Source organism: Branchiostoma floridae, chromosome 14, assembly GCF_000003815.2.
Source record: "Branchiostoma floridae strain S238N-H82 chromosome 14, Bfl_VNyyK, whole genome shotgun sequence".
In the NCBI taxonomy this organism is placed as follows: domain Eukaryota; kingdom Metazoa; phylum Chordata; class Leptocardii; order Amphioxiformes; family Branchiostomatidae; genus Branchiostoma; species Branchiostoma floridae.
The window spans coordinates 4,444,140-4,452,617 of NC_049992.1; positions in this window are offsets into that span (position 1 = coordinate 4,444,140).

Sequence of the window (8,478 nt, forward strand, 5' to 3'; positions counted from 1 at the left end):
AACCGCCAGGGGGCCCCAACCTACACCGCTAACTCTCGGCCCCAAGAGATAGCTACCACTCAAAATTCATAACTACATATCAAACCTAGAAATTCCGCTGTAACAGAAGTTCCGAAGTGCATACCGTAACAAGCCACTAGGGGCCCACAATCTAGCCGTGTTCTCGAGTTATGCTGGTTTTCTAAAAACAAGAGTTGGGAGACCTCGTATCTCCTTAAAATACCGGATTATGTAAATGACTTCCACATTTACATTATTTATGCTTCGTTATGTACACCTTTAAATAACTTACACGGCTCACAATGTAGGTTGTCCAATGATTTACCACTTTTACATTAATCATGCAAATTAGGTACTTATTTGCATAATTGGTATCAGTTGATATTCCACCTGCCACAAACAATATATATTACAGGTATTTGAGTCCTATGATGGAAAAAATCATACATATAGATTTTCCTCATTAAATATGCAAATTAAGTACCAGTTTGCATAATTTGCATTTTATGATGTACATATCTGTCTAAGCTACCTACGTACCATAATAGGGGCATTTCCTCTGGATAGTTTTAAAGAACACTTGCAGATATATGTGCAAAAGTTAGGTGTGGCGGGTCGTTCAGTGTAATCAGCGAAGGTAATCAAACAGTTTGTACTCTGTACATTGAAAGATTCATGAGACATGCGAGAACCGTACACTAGTAACACACACGGTGTACGCGGTCCACTGAAAGATTCACGAGGAACGTTACTTTGATTTTAAGTTGATCCACTGCCTGAAAGTGTTATTATTACCTCCATGAAATGTCATGGAGGTTATATTTTACCCAGCGTTTGTGTGTGTGTCTGTCTGTCTGTCAACAAGATATCTCAAGAACGGCTGGATGGATTAGTTTCATACTTGGTGTGTTGGTGGGGTGCGATGAAATCTAGAAGTGATTAGATTTTGGGCCCCCTAGCGGCTTCCCTTGGTACTGCAGCGCAACTTCCGGTTTTGCTATCTCGTGTTCTGAACATGCTATGGTCCCAATTTTTAGGTGTTACATAGCTCTTGTGCTCAGGAATAAGTGACATAAGTTTGGGCTCCCTAGCGTCTAGTTTTGGGATAGCAGGGGCATTTTTGTTAAAAACTTCTGAAGACGATAACTCAAGAAAGGAACAGCGGATTTTCATGATTTTTAGTATGTAGGTACCTCAGACAATGTTGTACAAAATGAAATACTAATTATGCAAAATTATATTACATTTGCATAATTAATGAGAATATTCTATCATAGCAGTTTTTTCTATGTATCTCTTGTCCCTGACGTGATATGGTCTTGACATTTGGCTGGTAGATAGCTTTTAGTGTCATGACAAAGTGGGGCAAGTTTCAGCCCCCTAACATTTAATTTGGGAACTGCAGGGGCGTTTTTGTCAAGACATTCCAATGAGGATAACTGCAGAAAGGATTGACGGATTGGCATCATGTTAGGCATGCGGGTACCTTAGGCAAAGATGTTCATAATGATATACATGTTATGCAAATGAGAGCTTAATTTGCATAATTCATGAGGAAATTGTATGATTCCATTTTTTTCAATAACTGGACTTCAATAAATGTAACACATGTTAATTATGATAGGTAGAATATAAGCAGATACCAAATATGGTAATGAGGAACTTATTTGCATAATTTATGTAAAAATTGCAAAACCGCTGTATGATCAATAATGGGAATTTTATAATTGTGACATGCGTACGTTAGTCAATGATGAACAACACCATGCATAAATTATGTTCATGTGTTAGTCAATTTCTTGAAATTTATGAAAGCTCTAAATTTTCATGGAGGTATGAGGTCGCCGAACTCTAGTTGTTATTATTATTACCATTATAATAATAAGTTATCTTGAGTTATTTGTATTGTAAATAGTTGACACCTGACGTTTAGTTATTTAAGTTTGACCTTTGATTTCAATTTTGATTCAGTTGTTGTGATTTTGTGTTATTTTATGTTGGGGTCTCCCGGCCCCTCAGGAGGTATTGCAAAACGCCAGTAGGCGATGTATTTTCCTGGTTGAATAAATAAACTGAACTGAACCAGTTGTAAAGGTAAAATCATTTGGCAAAAGTATGGGGTCGTGGAACTCTAGTTTCCGTATAAAATGTAACTTCAACTTTGCAATCAGGAAGAGTAGCAAGAGTTTAGAAATATAAAGTCTTTCTGATCAGCAGGGCCATGTTGTATCCGATCCGCACAGAAGATTTGTGGCAAGAAAAACAACTAATTAGGAGATTAAATACTAACGGTATACGTGAGAAAATGACATTATTAAACAGATAGCTATAGCTTTATGTACATAAACTACATGCTATTTGGTTTCGATTTCCGCGTATCTTTTTCGGAATGCTTCCAATCTTTTTTATTTGCTTTACAAATAAATTTACCACAAGAAAAGCATGGCATACATCATTAAACTACACAAATTTAAAATAACAAAACTAATACATAATATCAGGGTACAATGTCCATTCTAGTAGACTTTGAGTCCATATCACTGCTCATTACAAATGGGCAATGTGTAATTTACCCTACTTGCCAATATGTTTTGTGAAGTTTTATTTCCGGTTCAAACATCCAAGCAGAATATATTTTTCATGATACGTCACAATGAAAAATAAAACAATACCTCTTACTTCATGTCGTCTTGCTGTTCTGGGGTCCAGTGACCACGATGCTAGGGTTGGAATCCCAGCTCGCTGTTCTGAGCTCAAGATCCCACGGAACTCGTTTGACAGTTAACGTCGCTCGTGCCTTGTCCAAGGAGAGCCACGCCCGAAGCAGATTATACTGAGCAATCACGCGTTTATCGATAACGTTAGAAATACGCGATGACCAGTGCCATACAGCTAGGTCGACATCCTTGACCGAGCCAAAGAAATTCAGAATCACAAATAAATCAGAAAATTAAAGTAACAAAAATTCCTGTATTGTTGATCGCTGGTAGACAATCTCTGAAGAGAGAAACAGGTTCGAACTGACTTCTAGACTAATTACAAAATCACGCACTTACGCTGCAGGAAATAACCATGCATGATTTAAACCAAGCTAGCTCTCGAGCTTCATTCACATTAAATAGCTACAGGCATCGTGACGTCACTCGGGCGTGGGTCACGTGGCGTAACCACAGGGTCCTGGGTTCGAATCCTACCATGCTACCGATCTTGTGCCCTTGGAAAAGGTGCGTAACGCGAGGTTCTTCTACATTAGGCGAAAATCGATCGGACGAGGAGTCTGCGAGCTCTAAATTACGAGGAGGCTTGACCCTAACGAGAAGGAGGGAACTCTGCCATTTGTTCGTCGGCATCAGGGTCATACCTCCTCGTAATTTAGAGCTCGCAGATTCGTCGTCCGATCGATGGGGGGGGGGGGGTATTACTCAACTCGATAACTGGTTTATTGCATACAAATAGTACAAGTAGTCCAGAAATAGCAGCCGAGGCTGAATTGTTTCAGACTTTACAAACGAATTAAAATCATTTACATTTCACGGGCTTTACATCACAATAGATTAAAACATGACAATTATTGCGAATGTAAAAATTGGTGCCTGCCTTCGAATTCAGTTGGGGAGTTTAAAAGGCGATGGGAGGAGAGGGCTGGGTTCCGTCTCCCCCAAACCGTGCCCCTCACACATTGAATGATAACCTAATGCCTCTACGGCCTTAGGCAACGAGGCTAGCTTTACCTTTACAATTTAGTCCCTTTCTGTAACCAATATTTTTATAATTACATTCACACTGCCCTTTAACATAGACATCACCCATTCTCACCTGGACGCGATGCCAGCTTTTTTTTTTACAAGAAATGGCTTAAGATTTTTTTGAAGCCTTTTGATTTTCTTTAAAAATTGCTTTTGATTTTTGCTTTTGATTACAAATTGTGGTAATTTTTACAAGTGAATGTTGTCTAGGAGTCGAAAGGAAAGGCTAACTGATACCTGTGGTAAAACCTGCAATGTTTTTATCAACCACCAGATGACCCCACTGAGCCAAGGCCTAGGAAAAAAATGTTATGTTTTTTGTTTCCCCACCGACCCTAGAAAATCCTGCCATCCCTAGCCTTTTTTGGGTGGGGGGGGGGGGGGCTCTGTCAGGGGACACTTTTTTAAATCTGACATTTGAGTGATGCATCGTTGAAGAATCGGTTGTTGAACATGTTCTGCTAATTCCTGGTGCGGTCGAAAATTCAAAACTACACCAAATACCTCTATTTACTTCATAAAGATCAGCCAACAGGTCAGAAAATAAGTTTAGGAGTTTGAAGCTGAAGTTTCGTAAAAATTATCTTACTCTGCGAGCCTATGGTCTGCAATACGGAACTTTCAAGTGGGGTAAGGAGCGCTCCCGGAGCCAGGCCTACCGTGACCATATATGGGCACCATAGGCTGGGCACGTGGGGCTGGGCATGAAGGGCCGACTGTACCATTATACGTGTGTGTGTGGGGGGGCTTTCCTACCTGGGAAAAACCAATTTTCAATCAATTTTTTTACGTGTTCTATCATAAGAGCACCCCTTCTGTGATTCTGAATCATTATTTTTTTAACAAATGAGTTTGATTACTCAAAAGACACCCCTTAGGTATTAGAGAGACCTTGGTCACGAGAGTCTGGAACTATAGGCTTTCTCCAAACTGGGAAAAAACAATTTTCAGTCAATTTTCATAATGTTTTCTATCACTAGAGCAACCATTCTGTGATTCTCAATCATCGGTTCTTAACAAATTAACTTAATTACCCAAAAGAGACCCCTTATAGCCTAGGGGAAGAGAGACTATGGTCACGAGAGGCTTAAACTAAGGGAGTTTTGCTAACTGTGAGAAACAAATTTTCAATCAATTTTTTAGATATTTTCTATCACTTTAGAGCATCCATTCTGTGATTCTCAATAATCAGTACTAGTCTTTAACGAATAAGCTTCATTATTTTAAAGAGACGTCTCGTGACCGTAGCCTCTATATTACTTAAAGAGGTCTCTTTTGAGGTCATAATAACTCACCCCACACAACAGCTCGCTATCGCAACCGTCCAAAAAGTCTGATTTAAAAAAAAAAAGAATTCGTATCACAGTTCTCAAAAATGCCGCCATCCTGATTTCTGACTTAGGGACTGACCACTTCAAATTAGTGGTCTGCACAGGCCAAGAAAATGGAACAAAACCTTGTTTCTTTTGCCAAATCCTGCACCATGCACTGTCTAATCAATGTAAAATTTCTCTTATATTTACCATGACAAGGGCTGCAACAAGCCTGGAATAGGCTAAAATGATGTGTAAACTCAAACTGGGCCTTTTGCGGCTTCGTCAACAAGTGGTCACTGCCCTCGACACGTTATCATGGTCACAAACACACACACACACACACACGCACACACACACACACACACAATGATAAAATCATAAGAAAGGTCGTAACAGGCAGGCAGTAGCCTGAGAGTGTTTTCCTGGTTAAATAAATGAAATGAAAATGAAATGAAATGAAATAAACAAAAGTTGTAACACAGACCTTACTGTATGTTGTACATATAACATTATAACCTTTTTGGCGAAGGCAGTAAGAAAACATGACACCAACTATTGTCTAATGTAAGCTGTCTTTAATAAAGCAATGCCTCAGGTGTCAATTACAATTGAAAAACTAAGATGCACTTCTTTGTCACAGACTTTTAATAGTATCAAACAACTGATATCAGACGCATCCAGATGTTCACCATTTATTAATAGTCCTTGTTTTCATTTGCAGCTTTGGCCAATCCACTTTTTTTTGCACAATCCACCACTCTTAAATATGACATCATGATAGATACTCATTCACCTGCTTTATTTGTTTAAAATCTCAAACAAAAAAATTAAAGATTAATTGCAATTTTCCAGGTTATAATGATATACACCTGCTTTATTTATTTAATCTCAAAAACTTTAAGATTACTTGCAGTTATTCTGGCTAAAAAGACATAGGTAAGGTATTTCAAGTTTGTTTTCCATTTTTCTTAGTTCAACCTCCATCCAAAATGCAAGCAGCATGCCCAAGCCACTTAGTACACAATAGCTTACATAACAATGAGTGAGTTAACTCGTAACAGCTGAATAGCTTATTTAAGGTATCACATATTTGCCTCACATACGTACACATGGACTATTTTGTAAAAGAAAATTGGTGGAGCCCTTATATGTTGTCACATTTACATGTATAAACTTTGAACTCTAGTTACAAACAAAATGTATACTGCATGTCCAATGTTAGGAAACATCTTTCTGAGAGTAATGGCAGAGTAGCCTTGTAGTTAAATAAGTGGTCAGCAATCACTATGAAGATTAGGAATCTAATCTGTACACTCCTACCACCCTCACTTATTTTAACACTATTCAGATCAAGTGGTTAAACACAATTCATTTACAGTGACTCTTCTGAATTTGAATTGGCCTAAGGATAAGAATTTCAACGTATTTTTGCAAACATTTTGCAAACCTCTAAAGCTGTTTTTATTTATTTATTATCCTCCAGCATCAAACAAACTGGTTTTCCAGAGAAGCCCCAGTCTGCAAAAGTAATAAACTTTAAATGACGCACAATGAAACAACATTAAATCAGATGAAATACATTAAATTTTGTATGTACAGTATGTATAAAATGTCCTCCCCACGCCATACATGGTGCATATGTTAGTGCATCAAATCAAAGCTCTTTGGCCACACCACTTCATGCAATCACTACAGCACTGGGCTAGTCCAATGGTAGTAATGTATGTGCTCAACTACCTTGATGATAATACTCTTTCCTATTAACTCTGAGTAATAAGCAAAGAGAGCGATACATCTATGTACCATAATACCACAATGGAGTCAAACTTGCAAGCTAATATTAAGTATGGTAGAGACTATACTCACATGGCCATTGTATTGGTAAATAACATTAAATCATTGTCTAAATTAAGTCAGGAAACTATTTTTCATAAATGTATGTTGCTATATTGCTGCAGTTAACCATTTAGTTCTGAAGTTGATATTTTGAGACTTTGAGACTTTATTTGAAAATCCTATAATGTTATATTCAATTAGTTTGAATAAAACTATTAAGCATCACTTTAAATTTCGATTCAAACCATTGTGAGTAACTCATGCTTTCTTCATAATGATGGCTTGCTATTGTACTTCTAACATCACAAACACAAGTTAAACCTCATTTATGAAGTTAATAATATTCAAATACAGTGTAATCTCTACAACTGGACAAAAATGGAAATTTACTTCCGGATGTTTTGAGTGGCATCCATCACTCTTCTTCAGCATCATTAGGATGAACTGGCAGAAACAAGTCAATACAAGTAATATATGTAAGATTGCAGTTGGACAAGTTGGACTTCCTTCAGATATTTGGAATAATCTTCAGATTTCCTAGAAAAGTCTCCAGATTGTTTCACACATTCTCCAGATTGTTTGAAACAATATGGAGATTATTTCGAGATTGTTTGAAAAAAATCTCCAGATTGTTTTCAAACGATATCCAGATTTTTCAATATGATTTTACAATGAATGTTGCAACTTCATTTTAGACTGATGATAATCAGTATGAGAATTGATCAGCATTGCTTTATTGTTAATGTGAGCTTTGATTTAAAACAGTTGAGAGGGTTTTGTATTTGGAAAAAACGGTAAAAAGGAAGCTATTTTGTCATATTACAGGTAGCTTCATGCACATACAACTAGCTCTTTACCCATACAGTTCTGGAACAGAGCAATCTGTCATATGTTTGAGAGATATTTGTAGTGACTTAGTCTTTTGAGTGAATACAGGACCAGTCCTGCATATTTCAATCTTTTTCTCCTCTGTTCTTGTGATCTTTTTCTGCAGAGAAACAAACTTAAAATGTCAGAGAAGGAAATATTTGTGCTTTGAATGTAGTTGTAGATGCGAGACCTAACTGTTCCTGTATTCGTATCGTGTCAACAATGTTCTCTATCTTGCATTTTGAACCATACTTATTCAAGCAAGGACGTCCTTGCAAAAAGCTTGATTCAAGTTGTTGCTCTCAATCCTCTGATCTCATCTTGACCGTTTCCTAATTTGTTTCTACTATATGATATCTAACAACCAGGAAAATGGTTTTACGTCTTTTTTTCAACAGTTACTTCTTCACACTGTCAATCAATAATGATTTCGAGTGTAGGACAGAACATTCTCCTTCTATACCATTGATTGCCTATTATAGTAAGCTTTTCAGTACGTACAGGAAAAGAGTCCTATACCATCTTTTATTCTGTTTTCTGAAAATATGAGCAACAGTCTTCACTGGATCTAACTCAGGATCTCTTGTTCCTTGTTTAGGGGATTATATTGCAAAATTAATTGATTGATACTTACTGTATTATATTGGCTTCTTGCAAACATAGGAAAGAGGGGATTCGCACCAATTGTCATCCCACTGCCCTTTCTCTCC